General features: G+C 41.9%; 1 long non-coding RNA gene across 1 annotated transcript; it reads left to right on the forward strand.

Moving 5' to 3' along the window:
- Nucleotides 1-117: 117 nt before the first annotated feature.
- LOC144587355 (uncharacterized) lies at nucleotides 118-27,217 on the forward strand. The gene is made up of 2 exons (XR_013542513.1): nucleotides 118-229; nucleotides 27,162-27,217. It is a non-coding gene; the product is annotated as an uncharacterized LOC144587355 (long non-coding RNA).

Below are 27,217 nucleotides of genomic sequence, written 5' to 3' on the forward strand. Positions count from 1 at the left end.
CCAGCGTTCAGCTAAACTTTGGAGCCTGACTGGCAGGAATCCTGATGGAAGACCCTTGGCATTTTACAATATAGGCAGTGCACATGAAGTTGAGGCTTTTGTCCTCTGCTCGCTGGAGCCAAAATCCTTGTTTCATGTGTCTTTCTGCTTTCCAGCATCATTGCAGAAGGAATGAAAAGAGGAAGGTGAAAAAGGAGGAGGAGGAAGAAGAAAAAGAAAATAATAATAGGTAAAGAGCCTTTGGGTATTAAGTGGGGGGGCTTCTGGAAGGCTGGTAGTCCTGACCATAAAGAGCAGGAGAATTGTGCTGATACTGATGGTAACTAAATCTCCCGAGTTTATCTGCCATGCAGGGCAAGACTGGAATATGGAAGGTAGATAAATGAGAAAACTTAGGGGCAAGAGAGGATTCAATGTTTTAATACTAAAAAAAAAAAAGCCATGCCTCTGTGCAAGTCATCCTAGCAGGGATAAAGAAGGTTCAGAGCCTAGACATTCTGGAAGCTGAATTTATTCTCTCTGTTACCTTCCTTATTTATCATTAAGGTCATGCATCATAGGATTTAGTGACTTCATATGCCATGGTTTCTCCAAGGAACTTGAGACAGGCACAGTTCCCTCTGCCTCCGTTTTACCCTCAAAACAATTCTGTGTAACAGACTACAGTGAGACATAGGAAGCAGCCTCTGTTGAATTTCATGCAGAGTGGTGATTTAAATCTGGCCCTAGTCTGAGTATTACAGTAGCTCTGAACCCATATAATGTTTGGATGGCTGGTATGTATAACTGTGCCTGTGCTTGGCATTGGTATGGTACTTTCAGAGTGTTTCCAGAGTATTTCCAGCACTTGGTAGCATGGTTATAGTCCAGTGTTTACAACAACACTGCAGGACAAGTTGCTGTTTGGTGTCCTAATGGTGCGGGTAGGGGAGGGTAAGGCTGAATGAAGGACATCAGCTTTGCCTAAGACCACCAGGTGTGTTTGTGGCTGTCACAGGATTTGAACTGTGCACTTCCTAGTTTATACTTCAGTCAGCCTCTTAGGTGCACTGGCTCTTCTTAACAATACATGATGATGCCAACCAGAGTGATCAAAAGGGAGCCAATGTGGTGCAGGGTTTATAGTCTCAGACTGGCATGTGAGAGATACAAGTTCTAGTCACCAGTAAGCCATGAAACTCGTGGTGACATTTCTCTCCACCCTCAATTGTTGGGTTGTTTGTAGGATTTTGTACTATATAAAAAGTACGGGGGAGAATCATGCATGCTGCCTTGAGCTAACTGGAGGAAGACACAGCTAATACCTGTCCTAATATTTCTTTCATCTGTATATTTGTAATGACTTGAGAAGATATAATTCTTGTTGTTGTTGATGGGGATAAGTTCCTTATGAAGAGCAATGTAATATGTTATCTGGTTATTGAGTTGGGGGAAGGCCTTAGAAGAATCTCATCAAGTTGAGTAAAGCTCAGGAGGGAATGAAACAAAGAATTAACAACACCCACTCTGGAAAACTGTCACCCTTACGTAACCCCAGAGTTGTACCCTTGGCTTATCTGAGCTTGATGGTTAAGAATAAATGGTTATTCATTAACCTGACTTGATGGGAAGAGCATCCTTTGATCCTGGCTTTCAAGCTTCTCTCTCTCTCTCTTTTCCATTGAAGAATCCATAAAGCAGATATTTTTAGCTGATCTGCTGAGACTGTGCAGTTTTGTCTCTGTTTTTTGATATTATTTATTTATTTATTTGATTAATATATCACCCCTTTAGTGCCACCACTGCTCTGGACGGTTTACAGATTAAAACTTAAAACCCCACAGGAACCCACATGACAATACAGTCAAATATCTGAGCAATGTTTGCTTTTATAGCTGATGCCAGATTTCTCTTTAACTTTTTCTCTTTGCAGAGATTTACTGCAAATCATTTGCAAAGTTGTTTAACATAAATATGTTATTGTGAGCACTGGCCACCCACACCAAGTGCTGGGATGATGGGCAAAACCTCCTCTATCACTGTGTCTATAAGCTCTAGGCTGGTAGAGTGAGTTGAATCAGCTTTCATCAGATCTTGGTGAGACTGTACAGCTCCTGCAAGAGCAATCATCAGCCTCTTCCCTGCCCACTTGTCCACTGAGGTGATGAGTTTCAATCGCTAGCCCTCCAGACAGTCCTATCTCCTTAGGCCCACCAGTTGCCTCCACTGGGGCCAGCACATACAGAAATTGGAGAGCCGCAAAGGGTCCCATTAGCTGGCCCCAACAACATACACCCTACAGGGCTTGTATAACCAAGCTTCTGCCACCTTGTGAGGTTTGCTGACTCCTCCTGTAGATGCTGCTGCTGCTCCTGCTAATGTTAGTGCCTCCAGCATCTCTTCTGCACTGGAGTGTCTGATGTCTGTCTGGTGGGCTGTGGCAATCTCTATCTGAGATCTATCAGATTCACTATGGAGATGCAGCAGATTACTATTCTAGTTGCCAGTGGAAGCTCTTACATGGATCTGGACTTCATTCATGATGACAGTGGTGAGAATGGAAGGGGCGACTCTAGGACACTGGTTCTTAACCTTGAGTTACTCAGAGTTTTGGACTGCAACTCCCAGAAGCCTTCACCACCAGCTGTGCTGACTGGGGTTTCTGGGAGTTGCAGTTCAAAAGCATCCGAGGAACAAAGGTTAAGAACCACTGCTCTAGGAGGTAGGTCTTGACAGGTCACATGGGTGCACAGCTCTGTAGATCTGATCATGTTCTGCTTCAGCTGAGTACATGCCTTGGACAATCACTCTGTTCCACTGAGACTTCATATAGCCCGTTAGTTTGAAAGAAGCATGGCCATTCCTGATTGATCTGAGACCTGTGTGAATTGAGAAGACCAAAAGTAACTCCAGTTTTCCCAGGGACAGGACTTTAAGTGGCCAAAATGGCACCAATCACACATAATGGGGAAAGGGCATCAGCAGACTTGCTTCAGTTTGCAGAAGTTTAAAACTGAGATTTAAAACAGGAAAAAGCCTTTGAGGGATCTCCTCCAAACAAACCCCATTCAGGATGGAGCTTATGTGGAATGCGAATAGTTGAGTGCGAGAACAGAAAACAGGAAGAAGGCAGATAGTGAGGTAGAATAGATTTGGGTGATAGAAATCTTGAACATCAGAATGCTGCAGTGCAAAATTTTGTGGCAGGTGGATCAAACTTGTTCTCTAACAATAGTAACCCTCAAGGAGAAGGGAGAGCAAGATCTCTGTGTTTGATACAAAACATACTAGGGAATGCCATCTCATTTTTTGCTGGTTATTTAAAACAAAACAAAACAAAGTTAGAAAAAGCAATAAAGGGCTCTGTGGTCTGTCCAAAGAAACAATACAAATGCAGAAGTAGATGGTACCTTTATTGGAAAAAAGTGTGTGCATAATTAATAATTTGTTGTTTAGTCATTAAGTAATGTCCGACTTTTCATGACCCCATAGACCAGAGCACACCAGGCCCTCCTGTCTTCTGCTGCCTCCCGGAGTTAATTAATAATACAGTTAATATAATTAATAATACAATGTGTTAAGTGTTTACTTGAAATACTTGGATAATACAATAATTAGCAATCCATGTTAAGTGTCTACTTGGAAGAGCTGTTTGTTACATTTAATAGTTTTTGTTCTTGGGATAGCAGCATATAATTACATTTCGAATGGGTATAGAATTGCCATGTAAATCTTCTAAGGATTGGTGTTTTAAGGGACATTCTCAGTTGTGGTCCCCTAGCTGAGTAACAGCCCCACCCAGGACACCCACTAAGTGGTTGGGATTGGTTTAGCATTCTGTACAAATTGCTTTCTCCAATATCTGTAAACAACTTAAATATGTACAATTTTCACTGTAGATTAGGTGAACTTGGGAAGTATTTTTGCCTTTTTTCCATTGGGGCTTCCCTTCTGAAATATGTTTTGCTTTAAATATTTTATGTGTGGCATCACTTTGAATATTCTGTCATTTTTGCCCCCTGTGGCAATGCAGTGACTAAGTTGGGGGGGGGGGGATAGACATATGTCCAAGAACAGTAGGAATACAAAACTAAATAACAGTTTAGCTTCCAACTTCATGTGGTCTTTGTAGCCGAAAACTTTTATCTCAATAGTTTACAAAATAAAAACAATAATTGTGGTACCTAAAATATTGGGAGGTGTATTTCAGTGCCACAGTTAGCCTATTTTTATTTTTGTTTTATTAATTATTTTAATACATGTCAAAACAGACTAAATGTGGCTACTCTTTGAAAACTGTGGCCTTCAAATATTTATGGACTGCAACTCTGTGATTCCTGCCACCCTGTTCTGAGCTCAGATTCTCTGTTATGGGCTCCATTGACTTGGCAAGCAAGTCAACAAAGTGCAACAGGTTTTACTGAGGCATTATGTTCACAGAGGTTCTGTTCTTCGGTCCCTTTCCTAGTTCTTGTTAGTCCTTTGTTTTGGGCTCTGGTTGGGTTCACTGGACCAAAATCCTTAGTAGTCCACAGCTGGGGCTGAATTGAAGTCAGTAGCCCCAGCAGCTGGGCCTTTCCTAATGGGTGTGCCCAGGCAGAAACTGGCCCTCTAGCGTTAGCTGCACCATCACTGGTATTAGCACCAGTGCCTCCTGCATCACTTTTGGGTGGAGGTGGGATACCTCCATTGCAGTATGAAGGGGCATCCTGGCTATCTTGCAGCTGGTTCTGGAGCAGTGGGGTGTGACAGCCAGCTCACTAGCTCCTAGCCCTGGGTAAATGTCATACTTTCATCAGTCCAAGGGTCCTGAAGCAGGAAGGATTTGTCCACCTCTTCCTGCCTCAGGGTACAGAACACTGGTGGTTGTTTCTCCATCTTTAGCCAGTCTGCATCCTCTTTCTCTCTCCTCCTTCTTTATTCCCCCCTTTCAACTGGTCGGCTTGCTCCCTCTAGCCTGCCAGCTGCCCCTGCATTTTTCTCTTGGATCTGTTGTTTCTCCAGCTCCTGACCCCTCAGGAGGTGTCTGTTTTCTCCTTTTTTGGGCTGCGCTAGGTCTGGAGTCTCTGAGAAGTCATTCAGAAGGCCTGTGAATGAGGTGGACAACCCACTCAGGGTAGCAGAATTGTCCGTCTTACAGACTCCCATAATCCGTCGCGCCTGACTATGCAAGCCAGGACTGGTGGGAGGGTAGGCTAGAGCTGATGTTTATAGAAGTTAAAAATCTGTAGGGCCTGAGTTCCCATCCTTGGTCTTGGTGTTTATAGTGAAACTGTATTAGAGGTTTCAAACTATAGGCTTAGTTGGGGGTGGGTGGAGAAAGAAGTGGCCTTTTGTAAGAGATTGGACTTCAGCTCCCACCAGCCTCTGATAAGCTTAGCCGATAGTGAGGGATTATGGGAGATGCTGTCTGACAACATCTGGAGGGAGAGTCCTCATCCCCGTATTAAGTAAGTTCTGTGACAATGTCAAAATAACTGCTAATGGTGCTGGTGCTGCTGGTGCTCCTAGTACAACCACTGTGTAAGCAAATTAGAAGTAGGCAACAACTTAATAGCAGAAAGATCCTCTCTAATTACAAAGGAATGCTTTGCAAAGATTGGCAATCAGTCATGGAAGCTCCCACCTGCAGCTTACAGTGGTGCAGCCCAGACACAGGTTGACCCTCTCCATAAGAACAAGACTTAAGGAACACTGTAGATATGAAGGAACTGCCAGCACCAGCAGTCTAGTATTCTTAACGGTATTCACTTCAAAACAATATCCTTACTATCAGGCTGAAAAATTTCATCTTTCATGTGCAGAGAAGAGGGGAGGTGATGTAGAGCTGTGTTAATATATGTAAGACACTTCAGAATACTTAGTGCTGTATAAATGAGAAATATTAAAAATAGCTGCCCCTGCTTTCCCCCGCCCTTTATAATTTTGGTGTGGTGGTTCTTTCTTTCTTTCTTTTCTAAATTTTACTTCCAAAAATAGAAGTATTGAGACAGGTAAACATCTGATCTTGGTGACTACAAAGGTAAACTTTGTTTGAACTGACACCATAATCCTGCTTTATGGATTCTGAGCAAAAACGCTTCTGAAGTGTCAGATGTGAGCTCACTGTTGGTATTCATGAAGATACTGTTTTCCTGATGCTGCTTGATTTTGGTCCTGGATCCAGCTGTCACTTCACATGAGGAGGCTAGAGTTACTTCTTCAATACTGACATTGTACCCTGCAGTGCACTGTGGTGTGTCACAGATTGATTGTCTTGGTAGATTTCACACAGAAAAAATGGCCAACAGATTCCCATGATGATACGTTGTTTTAGGCTTCACTAGATTGAAAGCCAGCTAGAAGAGCAAAGCTGTAGCTTTAAAGCTGTAGTGCTTTAGAACTAATATTGTTGCTGTAAAGTATTTCTAGTCACCATATATGTGAAAGCTGGATAGTAAAAAAAAAAAAGCTAAAAGGAAAAAAATTGATTTTTTGAAAATATGGTGCTCGAAGAGAGCTTTGCAGATAGTCTGGACCACCAGAAAGACAAAGACGTGGGTCTTAGATCAAGTCAAGCCTTATCTGGAGGCAAAATGATGAAACTGGCACATCATGAGAAGACAGGGCTCTCTGGAAAAGACAATAAGGCTGGGAAAAGTGGAAGGCAGCAGGAAAAGCGGAAGAACCAAATTTAGAGAAAAGGCCTAGTCATTCCTTAAGCACTGTACTCTGAAATACAGATATATTCAGCCCTTTCGGAGCCCAAAGACCCTCTTGTCTCTGCTGTGCTCACAAACTATAGGAATGTTCAGCCCTCTAGGCTGTTCTGCGTACCTAGCCATTTTTCAAAGAACCACATCTGATGTTGGCAACTCTGCAGAATGTAATTTACAGTTGCCTCTGGCAGCTAAAATTGTGCACTGTATATCTTTACAAATATTCCTAGGGGACACATGCAGTGAACTAGAAGAGCTGGTGCTGTGTTCAAAGTGTTGATCTGAAAACTTGGGAGGTACAGGTTCATATCTCCAATGAGCCATGAAAGGCACTGGATGATTTCGGGCTAGTTACTATTTTTCAGCCTGATCCTACCTCACAGAAGAGTTGCCAAGATAAGGGGGAGAAAGAACCGAACCATGTGCTCTACCTTGAGTTAAGTAGGGGGAAAAAAGGAAGATAGGAGATAAATGTGAACTATTAAAAATACTGATAAATACCTTTCTATTCCCAGTTTGCAGTCCCTGTTGTATGGCACAAGTCTAGTAGATTTTAGCATGGTACTGGGGGTTTTTTGCAGCCGGTCTTCATTACAGCATAATATTCTTGCATTTTCTGGGTGACTACTTCCTGCAATATTCTGAATTCCATAATGTTGCCAATGGGAACATTATACCAGAGAGAGATCTGGGTGCCACAACAGCATGTATACACTAGGGAGCTGGAAGTGCATATAGAAGCTCAGTAGGTACAGCGCTCACCTTTGGCTGGTTACTCTGTGGGCACGAGTTGTCAGAAGACATTGCACTTTCGTACCCCCAACTATTTAACAGTCCAAGAATTTTGCAGATACAAGAAGGAGATGTTCTTCCCTCTGACCTCACAAACAGGTTCTTTTACAATCTAGAATAGATCTTGAGAAGGGATTAAGAAGCCAGAAGCTATTGAAAATTTAGATTAATTCCCCTTTGGCTTCTGAACCACTTGTTAAGATCTTTTTCATAACCATGAGGCTAGAAACTTGGTGTTTTTAAATGAAGTGGAAATCGTCACTGTCTTGTGGGAACATAAGAAGATTCTGTAATTTCCAGTGTCATAGTGGTGCAGAACTGTAGATTCCTCATTTATGATGCCATAGCTTGCGCGCAAGAGAGTTTCCATCTTGCAGAAAGCTCATTTCGTTTCTTTCTTAACCAGAGGTTTTGACAGTGAGCGTTCTCTCTGGCCAGTATTTTACTTACTCAAGTCCTGTTAGTAAAACAAATAGTTTTCTTTAGGAAGTCACAGCTTGTGTACAAACCATGCAAGTGCTGGGATCCTGTATTTCATAGAATTTCCACTTATCAGAAGCTTCATAGGATACTAGTCAATGTTCATGAATGGTGCCCTAGTGTTCCCGAATAAGTGACTTCTGTTTTATGAACTATGAGCAGAATTGCAACAGAGCTTCCATGCTAAATGAAGAATATTGCACTCGATCCATATGTACATGTCTGTCCTTGTGTTTATCCTATAGTGACCTGCAATCAAAATTGAAAGAGAACTGGGACTTTTTGTCTGTTCAGTCCTCTATACATACTGTTAAGGTCCCCTTTCAGCCTTACACAGATTAACAGAAAAAGTTAATTCCTGCTTTTTGAAATTCAGACCTTATGTCTTACAGAGAAGAATCTTCACTATCCCCTCCCCCCATTTTTTGGTCTGTTCTGTGTTGTTGTTTGCTCAACCGATACATGTTCTATGATTTTTATTTCTCCATGCATCCCCAATCACCCCAGTTCATTTAAATGGCTTATAAGGGATTATAACTGGCCATAAAGATCCTGGTGGTTTTGGTAGATCTCACTTCTGGCCACTCTTTGCACTAAGAGGCAATACAGCTCTTGCTGGGATATGTGTTTTACTTTTCCCATCCTCATATTTGACAAGTTGGCTTGGACACGATAGGCTGCCTGAACAGTTCATTGAAGGTGCCCAAACAAACTAAGGGATGGTGAACAGAAGACGTCATCTGTCCCGTGCCTTTGTTTCCCAGCTAGCCGCAGAGAAAGGGAAGTCCCTTCTCCATCCTTCCCGTTCTTCCATGGGAAGCACATAGAGTGATATATCACTCAATTCTGCCTTCGCTTACCTTCTTTCCTTTCTAGCCACAGAGAAAGGGATGCTTTTCCCACTATAATAAAGAAGGTGATGGGAAAAAAAAGGTTAATTAGTCTGTCTCCCTTCCATATGACATAATACTGTAGCTTGTTTTATCTTCCTGGATGAAGGGGAGAAGATAAGGGCATAAATTTCTTTCTAAATAATAACATTCTAATAATCATCTTAGAACTGCAGAGCTGCAGAAGGGATCCTGTGGATCACTGAGTCCAGCCCATGTCCAGGAAGCACAGTGGGTGAATTGAACTCCCAGCCTCTAGCTCTGCAGCCAGAGACCTAAACCACTGAGCTATTTTGCAGGCTAGCCACTACTTTTACTGTAAAAATACTGTACAGGAGCAGGCAGTACCTTTAATTGACCATTAAGAATATAAAACAAAAAAACCTGCACACTTTCAATGATAAATCAGCTTCTTCAAGGCTGTGCATCAAGTTCTTGTGGGTAGTTCGAAATGTATATGCTGTTACTAATGACCCAAAGTCGCATGACTGATGGTGTAGAGGCCAGGTAAACTTCTTAGATGGAAATGGCTGCAGCATGCATGTTGATACCAAGCTCCTCCTGAGCTAGCAGTTTGGAATTTATGGCAGATCTCTTAAAAACACAGAACAGTCCCAGGCAATCTGCCCCCAACCCTTTTCCTTTTTTGCCTTTTTATTGTATTTACATAGCTGGCCTACAGTAAATCATGATATACAAACATACCTTGGCCACTCAGTTATCCTTTCTGTGCTTCAGGCCAAATCCAGGAAAGTTACTTCCTTGGTCTGTGTCTCCCAACGTGCGCCGGTCAACATGCCTAGTGTTTGTGCTGGTGGGAAGTTCTGGGAGTTCTAGTCCAAAAGATGTAAAACTAAACAACTGCCATCATACTACGCCACTCCTACCTGAGTGTTATTGAAAATGAAACGTTGCTAACAGGGCAGTCCTATAAACAGCAGTGTAAAGAGTCCGAGCAAACAGAATGAATTCTGGCCCAGCATTTCCCCATCAGACCATTCCAGGCTAATCACAAACAAATAACGAGTTGTTATTCTGTTGGACTATAGCTTCCCTAATGTCCTGCTGGCTGGGAGAAGTTCTGGGGACGTCTTCCAAAAGAATAACTTTTCTGTGCTCTGGCCTTGAATCCCTAAGCCTAAACCTATTATTGGTTATCCCCATTTATCAACCCCTCTCCTCTCACTATTCCAACCTGAAACATAAAACTTGGCATTGAAAACGAGTTCCTGGTTTTGGTTCTAGTCCTGCAGCGGCTGGCAAATCCGGGACATCTCAGATCATCGGGTGCCTGCAAATGTGCTCAGTCACATGGAAGAAAACAGATCCATGTGAATCCTCCCTCAAACAGACCAGAAATAGTTATGAATATTTCATTGAAACTTCAGGCAGCTTTCTTGCCATGCAAATGTCTCCTTTAATTTGAATCTTCTCCCTTGGGGGGTGGGAGAGTAAGTAATCGGTTCATCTGTTTTCCTTATTATTTTGTGCTCAAAACTGTGTGAGGAAGAAAGAGGAAATGAAACTCTTTTCAGATAGAGAGTTTTTATTAAAATAGCAGAACAGCCAGTGATGGGCAACTGGATGGTATATGGTAGCCACCGTATCCCTCCCCACCCCCTTATCAAAACAAAATAACTAAATCTAGATTAAGAAAGTTAATTACATTTAGCATTCAGCCTGAGTAGGGCTTGTCTCAGGAAGGATCTGAACTTTTCAGTAACTATCCCCGTGTGCAGATAGTCTTTATTAAAGCCAGGGGAGATTAAATTTCAGGCCAGGTCACAATGCTGCTTATATACAGGTACATGTGCTGCAAACGAATTACCTTGCTTAACTGATACGAGGGTTTGGTATGCATCTATGGTGAAAACAATTAAAAGCTCCACACTCTTGGCTGGTTTTGTTTCTTTAAAAAATGTTCTAAAAATTAGAAATGGCCTGATTTTTAAAAGGATAATTTAATATTCCTTGATGTTTATTTTAGCCTAAAGTGTCTTTTGTTGGGCAGCTTGCTCTTACTAATATAATTTGCCTCTTCCTCTAATGTAATTTCTTTCAATCACCTCTTTTCCTATCCTTGGGCTGTTTATGCTAGAGAACACTGTAGCCTTTTCCTCTTTTTTGGGTGGATGGCTGAAGGGTGACCAGATAGGATTTTCGTTTTAGTGTTTTCACCAGAGGTTGAGAAATATTGCACAGTTCAGGAGAGGTCCAGTAATGGCCATTAGCTGTCATAGCTGGACCTCTAGCTTTGGATGCAGTATATCTTTGAATGCATATATCAGACGCAACACAGAATTGTGTGCTGTTTCCTTTGCTTCTGGGGTCCCCAAAGCATCTGGCTAGCCCCTGATTGCTGAGCTAGGTGATATAATCCAGCAGGACTCTCTCTCTCTCTCTCTCTCTCTCTCTCTCTCTCTCTCTCTCTCTCCATGGTCACTTGCTCATCTGCTTACAGTTTGTTCTGTCCATTTTAAGAGTCTTTCTTTTTCTACTTTCATAAAAACAAGGCTCTGGAGAGTTACATTTTATTTTATTTTGCTACTCCTTGTTGGTTGGGAGATATTAGGAGACTTAGCCTTCAAAAGGTAACTCTTCCAAGATCTGCAAAATAAGTCATAATCACAAAGCATTCACATTAGTGATTTAGAAGCTTTATTGCATCCAAAGCCTACTTAATAATAGAGCTTGACCTTATGTTACTGAGGCCTTGGGGGAAGCTGCAGGTGTTGCTGTAGGTTGCTCTTTCCTTTTGAGAATTTGCAACAGGCTTATTCTGCTTACCCTTGTGTTGCTCTCTGGGGGAAAACTAGAAGGCTACAGGGCAGGGAAGCCAGGCTTTTTTGGACAGAAGAGGCAAGCAGGCAAGTGTTTGGAAAGCAGTCCATCTCAAACATGTACCTCAGGCTCCTGGAATATGAAGGTTGGCTTATGGGCTGTGATAATTCCAGCCGGACCTTAACAGTGAGAAATACCTCCTTGAAATCTGAATTATGTTGCCCGGTTGGGTTTTCATGATAGTGGTTCCAGTTTGGTGTATTGGTCAGCATATTACAGTACTCTAGAGACCTGGGTTCAGATCTCTACTGAGCCACAACATTTACTGGGTGCTTTGGACCAGTCATATTCCAAGACTGTCCTGCAACACAGGTTGTTTGTCAGGATAAAGTTGTGGTGGTGAGAACCATGTACACTGTCTTGGGCTCATTAGAAAAAAGGAAGGATATAAAGGTAACCCATAAAAGTACCTGGTTTCCCTGAAAATACGACCTAACCTGAAAATAAGCCCTAGTATGATTTTTCAAGGTATTCGTAATATAAGCCCGACCCCAAAAATAAGCCCTAGTTAAGAGAAACCCTGCCCTTCACCAGGGACTCATTGTGCAGCAGCCGGGATTGACTCCGTCTCGTCCAGGCAGGCAAGTGGGATCTATACTTCCCCCTCCCACCACCACCTCAACAAGCAAGTGCGTTCCCGAAATGAGATAGAAACCATCTGGTCCTGTGGCGGAAGGGGTTTGAGGCCAGTTCGTGTCAGGGCCCTTAACGCCAACATCACCACCACTCCTTGGAGGGAGTCACAAGAAATTCAGGCCGGAATTAGGGGTTGGGAGAGTTATTACGATTTTCCAGAAGAAGATGACATGACTGTACAGTATTTAAATAAATGTAGATCACTGTAAATGAAAAAATAAAACATCCCCTGAAAATAAGCCCTAATGCACTTTTTTGGAGCAAAAATTAATATAAGACCCATTCTTATTTTCGGGGAAACAGGGTAAATAAAAAAAAGCTGAATTCAAGTCACGTGGAAAGCTCTTTCCATGTTAACTGCAAGGATCCACTGAAGTTGAGTTTTGATCACAGATGCTTTCTTTTCTATTATAGCATTGATTATATTTTAATGAAGATAGGAAGATTCCACACTGTTTCCCTTGGAGGGCTACTTCTGTATTCATTCACTGAAGCATCTGTTTGCAAACAGGGCTCTTCTCTGACTTGCAAAGGGCTTGTTTATAACTGTTGCAGAAATGTTTTAATATATGCTGTATTAAATACAGTTATGTAACCAAAATTTGTTTCTGTTATTAATTGATACATTTTGAACTATTTGAATTGTACTGTATTTCAAACCAACTGGTTTTCATCGTGTAGGACAAGGATCTGTGTTGGCAGCCAACATGCTACGTAATTGCTTGGTCCACCCACCTTCAAGTGCTTTTAAGTGTCCTATGCAGGATGGAACAGCACAATGCCAGTGGATTTTCCTGTTTTGTTTTTAGCACCAGTTATGCAAATCGCTAAAAATTTAGTGTGGCTTTGAGTGTGCTTGATGATAAATTCTGTCATCCCCAGTCAGCATGAATCAGCAGTGGAGATTTTAGTCCAAGGAAGGTTTCAGGTTGAGAAAGGCTAGCTTAGTTTGAAGAACTGGCTTTCAAAGTTCTTATTTGATTGGGGAAGAGGAAGGCCTTTAAAAACAAACAAACCAGCTTAGGGTTCCCAAATAATCTGCATCCTAAAAAACATATTCATTTTGGAGTTCTTTTAGGAGTTCTTGTGTTTTGGAAATAGAGGAATTTTTAAAGAAGAACCAAAAGTTACAGTAATTCCTTCTGTGTTTGTATGTATGTGTGTGTGTGTGTGTGTGTTTGTTTTTGTCTTGGCTGGTCCTGCAGCAAATCAGAGATTGTGATTGTTTGAGCTGTAATGGAGATGTTTGTACTTACAGGCATTCCAGCTAGTGCCAACAGCCACAGTAGAGCAGAGGTACCTGGAAACATAGCTGAAGTGAAAATTTCCTCCTGTCCCTCTGCCAGTTCCTCACTCCCCCCTCCCTCTTATTCACCTAGCCTGTCTAGTCTTAGGACAGCTCACTTTTGAAAAGAGAGGGAAGGAGCGAACAGGAAGGAAGGAAAACAAGCAGAGCCAGGTGCCAGGTGAGAGACGAGGATTCAAAACAATTAACAAACTAAAAAGAAGTCTGATTTCCTCCCCTTTCTCTATTAACTCCTATGTGGTTGACAGAAGTGAATTAAACCAGGGAAAACCCAGCTTCCAGACACTACTTCACAGTGGAGCCATTTTCATATTTCCTGCTGTGTAGTTGTATCCTTGGTGCTCTGCTTTAAAAGTTACAAATGGTGAGTTGATTGGTTGGTTTGGGTATTCTTAGTGAAATGGCTTCCATTTTACCTATGCTCTTGAAGACACAGCCTAAGGTGAGTGTCTATTGAATTTTATTTAGTCCATTTTTGATTTTGTACATTGCTATGTTTCTTCTCAGTTCTGTATCCCTTTCACCATTTTTAAAATCTACACATGCACACGTTTAAAAATACCAAAATTTTGTATGCATTTTTCCAAGTTGTCTGCATAATCATGAAAATCTACATTTTTGCATATGTTTTTATTTGAATAATAATTTTGGTGTCGACTTTTCAATATTTATGGATTTTTAATTTTTAAAATCAATTTACTTATTTCAGATGTACTCATTTTGTGCACAGGGTTTCAAATGTGTGTGTATGTATGAACAAAAGCATGACGAAGTTTGGAAGAGTAAAGATGTTGACCTACATTCCTGCTTATTTTCAGGAAGTATTAATTTGATACATTCCCATTACAGTACTGAACAACTTTCTAACTGATCCTCTTCCATAATCCTTATTATGAAAAAAAGCTTGATCCTCACTCGTAGAGGCTGGTATTCCAGAACCCAGCCTGACGCGAATAGAGGTACGAGTATCTTTGGCCAAGAGCTCCTTCCACTTGCTTAAGTCCACCTCTTGTAGAGGTGTCTGGATATAAATAAGAATTTTGCTAGTTATGCTTCCTTTAAGCATAGAGGGTTAGTATATGGCTTGTTTAATGTGTAGGGCATGGTTTCCAGCAGAGACAATGTATTTAATTGCTCGGATATATCTCCACGAATAACCCACGGTACCAAAAAGGTCCCGGACGTCTGCTCCAGCAGTACCATGCGTTGTAGAATCCTCGGCTCCTTCTCAATCTCGAGCTCCTTCAGTACACTATGCAACACTAATGCAACACTCAACCAGTATTGCATTAGTCTAGTCTGAGAACTACACAAGGCTGTGTATCTGTGAGGGAGGAAGTGTTGATTTCAGAGAACAACCATTGGAACAATCATGACTAAATGAACAACATTATACTGATGGCTTTTGACAGTGGTGTAAGTTTTGAAGGGACAAACTCATCATAATGGTCTGTCTACCTGTCTCCTTCCTTCCTTCCCCTCCCCCTCTCTCACACGCACAAGCTACATATAGTGCTCAATTTGAGGAAGCCCCATTGAACTCAGTGGTGCTTAACTCTGGATGGGTTCTCTCTGTAAATGCACTGAGCTTTTGAGCAAATATCTTGAGTTACTTGCACTTCAGCCTGTAGCTTTTAATCAAAAAGGCACACAATCTTGCAGAGATTTTTTGCCATTTCAGTTGCTGGAGTGCTGTAGGAAACCTATCCAAGAGGAAAGATGTGTCCACTTTCTGCTTGACCTCATTCTCTGACTTTGTTTATACCAGTTTGTCGGGAGTGATAGTAAAACTTGAAAGCCCTGTTATCACTTGATTCACGTGTCAAAGCAGGTGGGTGTCTGCTTTAGTCTTTGGCAGATGACATCCCTGCTCCTGCTCGAAAAGAAGCCCCAGGACTGCCTCTCCCTTCAACACTGGGTTTTGGTGGCTGAAGATCATTGAATTACTGGGGTGTTTCTTTCTTTTTGTTTTTTGCCATCAAGTTACACAGTTTCCTCTTTGTATCTTGCTGTCTTAATTGGCACTGAATGTTAAGAGTAAGTGGCTTTCATCCATCTGGCTTCATTTAAACATGTTAGATTATTTTTGTTGCCAGCAAGATTAATTATTCAAGCAGCTCTCTTCATAGACGTTTTAACAGCACAGAGTTTTTGCCAGAGCAAGCATGCTTCCTTTAACCCCTTCCTATCCTGGTATGAGCCTCTGCGTGTGGATTCATATAGTCAACCACATGCTGCGTTGTACAGCAAATAAAGGCTTTATGCCAGAGAAATTCCATTAGCTCCTTTCAGAAGGAGATTCATATTGGTTCCTAGTTCCTAGTCCTTATTCCTAGTTCCCAGTTGTTCATGCTAAATGTTTGTGATATCAGGTACTCCAAGGCTCCAGGAAGATTTGTGATTTTACAAGACTGTAGGAGCCAAAACATAACATGTGAATACAGTGCCTGATGCAGAAAAGTTTTATGTTATATCCTGGTGCTTTGACTAGGTGTAGGAGAAAAGGTTCTTCTTTGTGGTCTCTGTGAATGCACACTAATGGGTTTAATCTGCACTTGCGCAGAGGTCTCCGGAATATTCTAGAGCTTTATGATACGTTCATCAAGGACCACCCCCTAGTGCACATGGTCCACCCATCCTGGCAATTACGTCAGTTCCTTTTTGCCGTCACTGACATCTCTCCTCTCGTCAAGCTCCGTTCGTCATTACTTGTTTATCTGAGGAAAATTGGAAAAGATTTTTTGAGTGATTCTTTCCAGCTTCTATACAATCAAAGAAAAATTGTAAGAGACTTTTCAAGCAATTTTTCCCTATCATCCCCCCATTCTTCCCCTCTCTGCCACTTATGGCCCCTCTTCCCCCCATTTAATGGGACGTGGTGGTGCTGTGGGCTAAACTGCAGAAGCCTGTGCTGCAGGGTCAGAAGACCAAGCAGTCGTAAGATCGAATCCACGCGACGGAGTGAGCGCCCGTTGCTTGTCCCAGCTCCCGCCAACCTAGCGGTTCGAAAGCATGCAAATGCGAGTAGATAAATAGGGACCATCTCGGTGGGAAGGTAAACAGCGTTCCGTATCTAAATCACACTGGCCATGTGACCACGGAAAGATTGTCTTCGGACAAACGCTGGCTCTATGGCTTGAAGAGCGGGATGAGCGCCACCCCCTAGAGTCGGACACAACTGGACAAAAATTGTCAAGGGGAACCTTTACCTTTACCTTTACCTTCCCCCATTTAAAAGGTGCACCTCATTCTCCAACAAGGTTTCCCCTCACAGACAATCACAATCTCTGTCTTTTTTGCCTGGGGGAATTTCACCAGCCTTCTATTTGTTAGCTCTGCAAGAACTTCACTAAATAAGCCCTTAAATTCAGACAATAGCTCAGACTATGGAACCGTCCCAATCTGAGCCCCCTAAAGAATCTCCGGGTGCAACTACCACTTCTCCGACAGTTAAATCGGTTTCCAAGACCAAACCGAAGTCGAAGCCTAAAAGTCCACCCCAGTACCGAACCCCCTTCGGTATCGGAACACTCCAAAACAAACAAACAAACAAACAAACAAACAAAAATACAAAACAGAAGAAGTCTTCCACTGATTCTTGACAATCCAGACACAGGCCGATACTGGAATTAACACCATTACAGGATCAGCCTACAGTCTGCCTTGATTCTCCAGAAGAGACCCTTCTTCCTCCTTCTGGTCAACCACCATCTCCACTACTGGCACAGTCACCATCTTCTGTGTTCACTTCGGCTGATGTTACCATCCTTCCTCAATCGGCACAGTCGAGCCCCAAATCCACAGGTTGCCCCAAATCCTCCATTCCCCAGATCCACTTCACTTACCATTCTTCTTTCACCGCCACTCGTCTTTCAGCCCATCTTCCATCTTGGACATCTATCACCACCGATTCCTGGGTCCTCACCATCATCGCTACAGGTTATGCCATATAATTCATTTTCCCACCTCCACCAAACATTGTTCTAACCTCACCGTCCATTGCCCTCAAACAAGAAATTCAATCTCTTCTCCTAGGATGCCATATCACCTGTCCATCCTTCAGAAGACAATCTGGGGTTCTTCTCCTGCTATTTTACTGTCCCAAAATGATATGGCGGCCTGCGACCTATCCTTGACCTTCGGGACCTCAACTATTGCATCATTCAGAGACATTTTCACATGGTTACATTAGAACGAATCCAGCAAAACGACTGGTTCACAGTTATAGATTTAAGCGATGCGTATTTCCACATTACCATTCGCCACAACCATTGCAAATTTCTCAGATTCGCCGTCGGACCCCATGCCTATGAATTCAAAGCCCTTCCTTTTGGCCTCTGTACAGCTCCAAGGGTATTCACAAAATGTATGGCACCCGTAGCAGCCCACCTGTGTACTCTGGGAATCTCCATCTTCCCCTACATAGATGACTGGCTGATATTCTCCCCCTCACGTTCCCAGGCTTTGAAAGATATTCAGTTGACCCTTCTCTCCTCATGGATCTGGGCCTCAAGATCAACAAAGAAAAATCCATTCTTGCCCCTACGCAACGGATCACCTACATAGGTGCGGTCCTCAACTCTACAAAGGCAAGAGCTTTCCTTTCTCCAGACAGAGCAATCAAACTTCACATGCTCATTCAACAATTCCTTCATCTATTTATTTATTTATTTATTTTATTTTATTTCTATCCCGCCTATCTGATCATATTAGACCACTCTAGGCGGCTTACAGTAAAAACAACAATGTAACTTTAAGACTTTACAGCAGAAACGTAAATAAAAAAAATAAAATAAAATAAAGAACAGAATAAGAAAAAAGATCGTCAAGGGTTTTCTGTTGGGAAGGCCCGCCTATACATCAATGTTTTTAGTTGTTTCTTAGAAATGCCCAGCGAGGGAGCCGCGCGAATCTCAGGGGGCAAGTTGTTCCAAAGGCGAGGAGCCGCTCATTAAATAATTAATTCATCACTCATTCGTCACAGCACATTCGGTTCAACGTCTCCTAGGCCTTATGGCCTCCACCACATCCACCATTCAGCACTCCAGGCTAAAGATGTACTACCTACAATCATGGTATCTGTCCCTCTTCGATCCTAAGACAGACCCACCATCCAAGCTCCTCCAAGTCATCCCCGAGCACTCCTCTGGTGAGACACTCCATACAGCTTATTCATTGGACGGTCTGTTGCTCCTCTCCACCTATCGGTTCAGATCACCACCGATGCAAGCCCTACCGAATGGGGGGGCACATTGCAACGACCTGCATATTCATGCTACCTGGTCCTGTGCCGTGCAAGCTCTTCACATAAACAATCTTGAGCTCTTAGCCATTTTCAAGACATTCTGAGCCTTCAAACTCATCATTCTCTGCAATGCCATTCAAGTCACAACCGACAATACCACCATGTTGTTTTACATAAACAAACAAGGAGGCACCCATTCCCTTCCACTACTATATCTCACTGTCCAATTCTGGGAATGGTGTCTAGAACACATTTTTCCCATAGCAGTACACATTGCTACTCAGGACAATCTTGTAGCCGACACTCAGCAGACTGCATACCCAGATGCATGAATGAACTCTAGACCAGTCCGTATTCCATCACCTTTGCAAGATTTGGGGTCAACCATGCATAGACATATTCGCCACATCCCAAAACTCCAAATGCGCCTTCTTATATTCAAGGGCAAGCATGGGACACGAATCCCTTGGAGATGCACTAATGGCAGACTGGACCTCACATCTCATCTCTCTCTCTCCCCCCCTCCTTCCTCTCTTTCTCTGAACAATAGCCAAGATCCATCACAATCACTCCAACACAATCCTGATTGCCGCTCGGTGGCCAAGGCAACCATGGTTCACCATGCTCTACTCCATCGCCACAGATTACCTCTGACTGCCTCTCATTCCTCACCTCCTCTTGCAACATCAAGGCAGGACTCACCACCTCAATCTTCCCATTCTCCATCTCTCGGCGTGGAGGATTCACCCTCAGTAGATGCCATTTTAGCTAATGCCCGAAAGCCTGCCACTGTTAAGCCGTATTCGTATAAATGGACTGTCTTCACAAGGTTTGCCCTTTAACATCATCTTCCAACCAATCCTACAAGCCTACATGCTGCCCTTCAGTTTCTCTCCCATCCCTTTTTCAAGCAACTCTCCCTTTCTACTCCCAGAGTTTACCAGTCTGCTATAATAGCTCATCAACCTCAAGATTCCGATGCTGCTATGCTTTTTCGTCATCCCACATTAAAACTCTTCCTTCACGTTGTCTCCAACATGTGTCTTTCTGCACCTGAATGTGGATGCCAAGAATTGGACAGTGGCCAGGAATGCATTTACAGAACCAGGTGCACCTGTTCCTGGAAATATCTGAATTGGTCATGGTGACACATGTTAGTTACATCCTGTTTTGATTTAGGTAGCATGCACTGTGTGGGCTGTTTTGAAAAGTGCTTGGAAACTTTAAGTGGGCCAGAATTGTGGACAATTGACCAAGACTTTTACATGAGTCTCTTGTTTCCAGATTTTCCTTTGATACTGGAGTCCTTCTGGGCATAGCTCAAAGCGAGCTTTATGATTTAGAAAGGTCTATAAAACTCTGGGATCACAAAAGAGTGCCTCCTTGGTAGCTGCTCACAGGATCTGTAGCTCATTGCTGAAAAGAGGCTAAGTCTGACTCCCTTTATACCAGGAGGCAAATATGTTTTTATTTAGAGAGATCTTTGGCATGTAAGGTGGTATGCATTTGGAAGAGCTTTCACTGTTTGGTGACTGCCCACTTCTTTGATTATTGCCTTTTTAATTGTGTTCTAGATTGATTTATTTTCATCTCACTTTTGATCCAAGATTTTGTTTTTAATCTTTTCCGCAACAAACACAACACAACAAAAAGCAAAAAAAAAGTTGTGGTACCTTAATCAATATTTTATTTTTGTTAGTTGCTTTGAGCACTTTTTTTGGTAAAAATTCAGGATAGAAGTTTAATTAACAAATAAATGGTGCCAACAGAATTTGTTTTTAATGTTCAGTATGAAGTTAAAATTACAAATTGGCTTGAAATAAATCACCTTCTCCCATCCCATGGATGTTTCATTCTGTTTAGATACCAAAGGAATTGTGGGTTTTGTTGTCATGATGATCTAGATTTGCCTGAGGACTTTAAGAAAATGTTCTGAGAGTGGTAAAGGGGCTCCTTCAGGAACAGGAAGAGGTAGTAAGAGCAACAGGGGCTCGAATGGTATGGGGAAAGAGCATTCCCAAACAACAGTGTTCCTAATATTCGGATAACATCTGTAAATTTATATAGTGGTCAGTATTCTACAGTATCACACACTTGAGCCATTTGTGTCTGATGCTTTGAAAATAGGTAGACATTGCTGGCTAAAGACTGCCTCAATATATATAGTTATAGTACAAAGTTAGGGTGATCTGGAATATAAGACACTGAGGAAGTAGAACATGGAGCAATCCCAGCAGAATAGGTTAGTTTCTCACTAGTAAATTAGATTTAAAAATCTCCTGAAATAAATACTGTATCTGCTTAATAAATATGGGGAATGTGGAGATTTAAACGTAATATTACCGGTATCTCAGTTTTTTTAAAAGCTGGTTAATGATTTTTTGTGGTTAATGTAAGAATATTTACCTTTTCAGTCCATGATGCCTTTCAATAATAATTTGTGTGGTTGAAATGAGGTGTCAGGTTAATAAATGACTTACATGCCAATTGTAAAAAGCTTCTGCATTATTCACTTCCCCCCCCCAAAGATAGTATACTGGGGCAGGGACGTGGTGGCGCTGCGGGTTAAACTGCAGAAGCCTCTGTGTTGCAAGGTCAGAAGACCAAGCAGTCGTAAGATCGAATCCACGCGATGGAGTGAGCGCCCGTCGCTTGTCCCAGCTCCTGCCAACCTAGCAGTTTGAAAGCATGCAAAATGCGAGTAGATAAATAGGTACCACCTTAGTGGGAAGGTAACGGTGTTCCATGTCTAGTTGCGCTAGCCACGTCACCACGGAAACTGTCTAAATATAAATGCTTGCTCTATGGCTTGGAGACGGGGATGAGCACCGTATCCTAGAGTCGGACACGACTGGACTAAACGTCAAGGGGAATCTTTAACTTTACCTTATACTGGGGCAAAGTTAGCACTAAGATTCAGATGCCAGAAGAGGACAAATTCTGCCTTCCTTTTTTGTGTTTAGGCCAGATCGTTATACTCACTTATTTTTGTTTGGTTTTCCTCATGCAAATTGCCCTTTGGTTCTGTATTCATGAAATATGGCTCTCCCTTTTGTGTCCCTTTTTGTGCTGCCAGCTGCTGCTGAAGTGAATATGCATGGAAAGATGAAAGCCGGTAAATAAAATAAAAGAAAGCTCCCCTTAAGAGGAGGCACAATGTCGAAGCGAGGGTGGGGGTTGTGCCCACAAATGATCTTATTTTAATAGCCTCATCATAAGCTGAGTCATGCTCTAGTTTGTTTGTATTTAATACATTGTGTAGGCAATGTTACTCCCTTTGGACAGGATTTCCTATTTGCATAAAATTCGGGGGTTCTGATGAATTATGAAAGGCTTCGCTTCAAACAAACAGAAGAAGGCTGATATAATAGCCATAAATCTCACAAGGTTCTCAAAGCAGAAGTCATATAAACAGTTGAAATCTCTGTTAATAAAAGCAGCAAAGAGTTTTATCACAGCCTTAATACTAGCAGCTTTTATTATGGCTTAAGTTTTTGTTATGAAGTGAACTCTATTACATGAAAGCTTATGTAGTTTTAAAATTAGCTCATCTGCAAAAAAAGACTCATTGCTTTTTTTTTGCAACAGACTAACAGAACAACCTTTAATTTATTTTATTTTTTGATTGATTGATTGCTCATCTTACATCATAGGATCTCAGGGTGGGTTACAAAGTTGTATGAAACAATTTAAAACACAAGATGTTTAAAACAGTTCAAAATTTGATAGTTTAAAACACAAAATTAAAACATGGAAACTATTACATTAAAACCCACACACCATCAGTCAGAATTACTTGACAGTAATGCAGTTATTACCACTATTCACAGTCCCCTAGACATAATTAATGTAGACCTCTTTAAAAGCTCTGGAGTTCCACACTTCCTTAATATAGCATAAAAGCAGGGTTTAGGGCTTTTGAAGAGCAAATGTTAGCAGAAGCAGTTGTCTGATGCCTACCTGTTGGACCGGGCGGATGCGTGTATAAACTGCCAGTGTGGTGTCCGTGCTCTGTATGAGTAAAACTAAAGCATCGTATCCCACTGAGAGTACAGTGGTGCCTCGCTTGACGACGTTAATTCGTTCCAGCGAAATTGTTGTAGAGCAAAAACGTCGTGAAGCGAAATAAAAAAGCCCATTGAAATGCATTGAAAACCATTCAGTGTGTTCCATTGGGCTGAATATCTGCTTGTCCAGCGAAGATCCTCCATACGGCGGCCATTTTCGGGTGCCTGTCTTGCGGAAAATGCCTCCTAAAACCAGCGGGGAGCCATTTTGAGCAGCCGGCGGCCATTTTGAAAACCCGATGATCAGCTGTTTTGATCATCGAAGCAGGGAACCGATCGTCGCAAAGCGAAAAAAAAAGCCCATTAAAACATCGTTTTGCGATTGCAATTGCGATCGCAAAAACATCGTTGTGAAGCGGATTCGTCATTATATGGGGTAATCATTAAGCGGGGCACGACTGTATACAAATAAAAAAATAATGTTTCATGTCCATGTTTGCTGTGGATCACTCTGTTTTTTTTTTGTTGTTTTTTTTTTTGTAAGAGCTCCCATTCTCTCAGCCCTAATTTGTTGGTCCTTTATGTGACACAGAGCTATGTGAGCAGCCAGTATAAGGAACTGTCTTCCCTAATCCAGATCTACCTGGGTATCAAGATTGGTTGGGGAGTGGCTGCTCATGGTGCCCCAGACCAGACCAGTGTGCCTTGTAGGACTACCACATGTGGCGTGATCTCCTTGAGGGTTTCCTGGCCATAGAACTCCCTCCCAGCAACAATCCAGTTGCCCTCCTTCTTCACCTCAGTGCTCTTTTCAGTTAGATGCCAGATACAAACATACATGTATCTATGAGCTTTCAGGGTCTGAGTGAATGTTCTCTTTGTTTATTTATGTTGCTCTCTCTTCATTATGTTGGTTTTAGTGTATTTTATTAGATACTTGTAATTTATCGTTTTAAGTGGATCCTTTTCATGGAATGGACATTGTCAGCTGCCTTAAGCGCTATGAGGAAGAGTGAAATACGAATCAAATTATTATTCTGTTTGTTGTTGTAATATGCATCAACATAGTAAAAGAGAATTACATAGTGCTCCTTATTTTGCAAAGAGAAGTAAGTTATAGGACATGCAGTTCTGCAGGAGCATAGTGTATCTTAGGACAAAAATACAGATGCGTATTTTGAAAACACCAGTGCCACTCGAAAAGCTGTTGGAAATTAAATAACTAGGGAGGAGGACTGTTTGTTCCTTATGTTCCTTGCTATTTGTCCTTTTAAAAGAACGTCTTTCCCCAAGCTTTTTTCCTGAGTGGGAGAGGGGAGAGATATAGGATCCCTGATCTTTTCCCCCTCTTGGGTGAAAACCAGCTCATTATGTTTTTCAGAGGAAGAAAGGTCCAGGGAAAAGGGTAAGCAGCTCGATCACCTTTCCAGTTACACCTCTCCAGTATTGCACTACTCAAGATTGTAGAATGCCATAGGTACTTCATTTCCTTTCAAGGGGGAAATTACACATAATAAGTAGTTTGAAGTCAGTATTGCATAACATCCAGTATGATATGCTAGCAAAGCTTGTGCAAGACTGGCTCAAGATATTTTGTTGTGTAAAGCACAGCAGCCAGTTGTGCTCCTTCCTTTCCAAGTCATGGCTCATAACACCCAAGGGCCAACCAACCTTCCTTCCCTTGGCAGTAAAAATACAACAATAATACATGAATAGCCACACTTTGCTGCCGTATTAGGTTACCCCGGGTTTGCTTCCTGAGGTGGCTGCTCAAAGTACTGCTTGTCCAGAGCTTTTAAATGAGATGTGTTAAATGTATGTATCATATATTTATGTACATATTTACAATAATAAGCTGTTGGTCTGAATGAATTGTGTAAATAGGCAGATCACCACTTATTTCTCCTTTATAGCATCTGCTTCTTTATTGAGGAGCAAAAATCCGAATCACTTGCAACATTCCAATCCAACATGGTTATTGGGTTTCATCAAACTAACAACCTGCATTTTCAGAGGAAATTGCAAGCATTTAAACCCTCTTATTTCCCTGGGGAAGTTCACATCTTTTTCAGCCACAACGCTCAAGTGAGACAAAGATTCCTGCCAGATGAGCATCACAGTTTCATTTGAGGGCTGTTGTTCTGGAATTACTGTGGGATTTTGAACCAGTGATGAAAGATTGGAGGGGAAGAGGGGAGAGCATCTTTAATGGTTGCCTGTGCAAGCATATCAACAAGAAACACAAAACAAAAGCAAAAGAAGATGACGACATGGTGGCCCTTAAAGGCAAACTGCTATATTTCAATGTAATCTGTCACAGAACACACCCACTTCTTCAGGCGTAAGATTCAGAATACAGAGACTGCATGATAAAGCATTCACCCAAGGCTGTAGGACAAGATTCAAATTGCCATCTCCTGTTTGCTGCTACACTACTTTTTTTCCTCACTGAGCTATGAAAAAGTTCCCTTCCCCCCCCTTCTTCTCAGGTAAACCTATCCTTGTGAAGAGAAATGAAGCACCAGAAAGATCTGGCTAATGACAGGAGAGAGGGCTTCAGCCTTAAGACCAGGAAATCTCTGACACCGGCTTAATACCATTGGTTGCCACCAGTATGCCCTTTATATAGCACCAGCAGCAGTAGCAATAGTTGCAGTTGCCGTAGCAGTGGTAGTGATGGTAGTAGTAGTGGTAGTAGAATGAAGAAATGTCCGCATTATTGACATTGCAATTCCAGGGGATGCCATAGAAGATAAAGAACTGGAAAAACTAACGAAGTACAGAAACCTGGCAACTGAAATATCCCACTTGTAGATGAAACACATTTCAGTGGTCTCAGTTGTCGTTGGGGCTTTGGGAGCAATATCACACAGTACTATAAGCAGTTGCAGATTTCAGAAATAACATCATCATAGCTACAAAAACGGCAATACTTAGGAATAGCATACAGTATATACTACATTGATATTTAACAGATACTTATATTTTTGGTTAAAAATTGTATCTGATGTCAGTCAGTGTTTTCACAATTTTGATTGTGACTTCATCATCATAGAAGTGCAGAGCTGGAAGGGACCCTATGAATTATTGAGTCAAGGAAGCACAGTGGGAAATGGAGTTCCCAATCTCTGACTCTACAGCCAGATGTCTACTCTAAACCATTGAGCTATTCAGCAGTTCAGTAGTTGCAATTTTCTCGGTCTCGGTCCAGTTCTTTGAGTGGGAAATCATTGGAAACCATGTTCATGCTGCCTAGGGACACTCCTAAGCATGTGTAGGTGTGTCCAGGCCATAGGAATGAAATATACAAGCCCGTCTCCTGTTATTGTTGAGCTTTCTCAGTTGCTGGTTCTTGCTCACCATAGGCATAAGGTTAAATTCAGAAAAGAACAGGCAAGAACAAGGTTGGCTGGCAGCAAGCCCATTTCAAGTTAGGCCAGGATTTCAGAAGAGATTTGGATTCAGTTCATAATGGACTTGGGAGTTCTGAATTTATGAACTCAGCCCATTTCAGAATTTGCTGTTATCACTCAGTTGGGTAGAGAAAGGAATCTGAGTGTCCTAAAAATAAATATTTTCCAGCTGTATCGCTCTGTTACAGTATATTAGCCAAAATCCATTGTTAAGTCACAACTAGAGTAGGCCCTCTGAATCAGTGGTAATTTGGTGAGTCAACTCCTATGTGAGTTCCATTATTTCAATGAGCCTACTCTGCTTGAAACTTACTACAGTGGTGCCCCGCTTGATGACGATAATGTGTTCCAGGAAAATTGCTGTACAGCGAAACCGTCGTCAAGCGAAAAAAAAAACCACCATTGAAATGCATTGAAAACTGGTCAATGCGTTCCAATGGGGGAAATACCTGCTCGTCCAGTGAAGATCCTCCATAGGGGAAGCCATTTTGCATTGCTGTCTTCCGGAAATAGGTCTGGAAAACAGCGGGGAGCCATTTTGAAAACCTGACGATCAGTTGTTTTTAATTGTCGTGAAGCGAAAAATCGGTTCCCGAAACATGGAACTGATTGTCATAAAACAAAAAAAAAACCCTATTAGAATCATCGTTTTGCGATCACTAAGCGATTTCATCATCTAACAGGGTAATCGTCAAATGGGGCACCACTGTATTGGATTTTAGCCAGTTTGGGGTTTTTTGTTTGTTTGTTTTTGTTACACATATGTAAGTGTAGCACGCTGGTCTGTATATCATACTAACTAATCAGTACTTGGTATTTTTTGTTTCCTTGTTTCAGTGTTAGTAACATGTCTTTCACATTTGTTTCTTGACAGACCCAAGTAGCATAGACTTCAAAGGGAACGCCAGTGGAGCCGACATAACGTTGTGT

The sequence above is a fragment of the Pogona vitticeps genome, chromosome 1, assembly GCF_051106095.1.
Source record: "Pogona vitticeps strain Pit_001003342236 chromosome 1, PviZW2.1, whole genome shotgun sequence".
Lineage (NCBI taxonomy): Eukaryota > Metazoa > Chordata > Lepidosauria > Squamata > Agamidae > Pogona > Pogona vitticeps.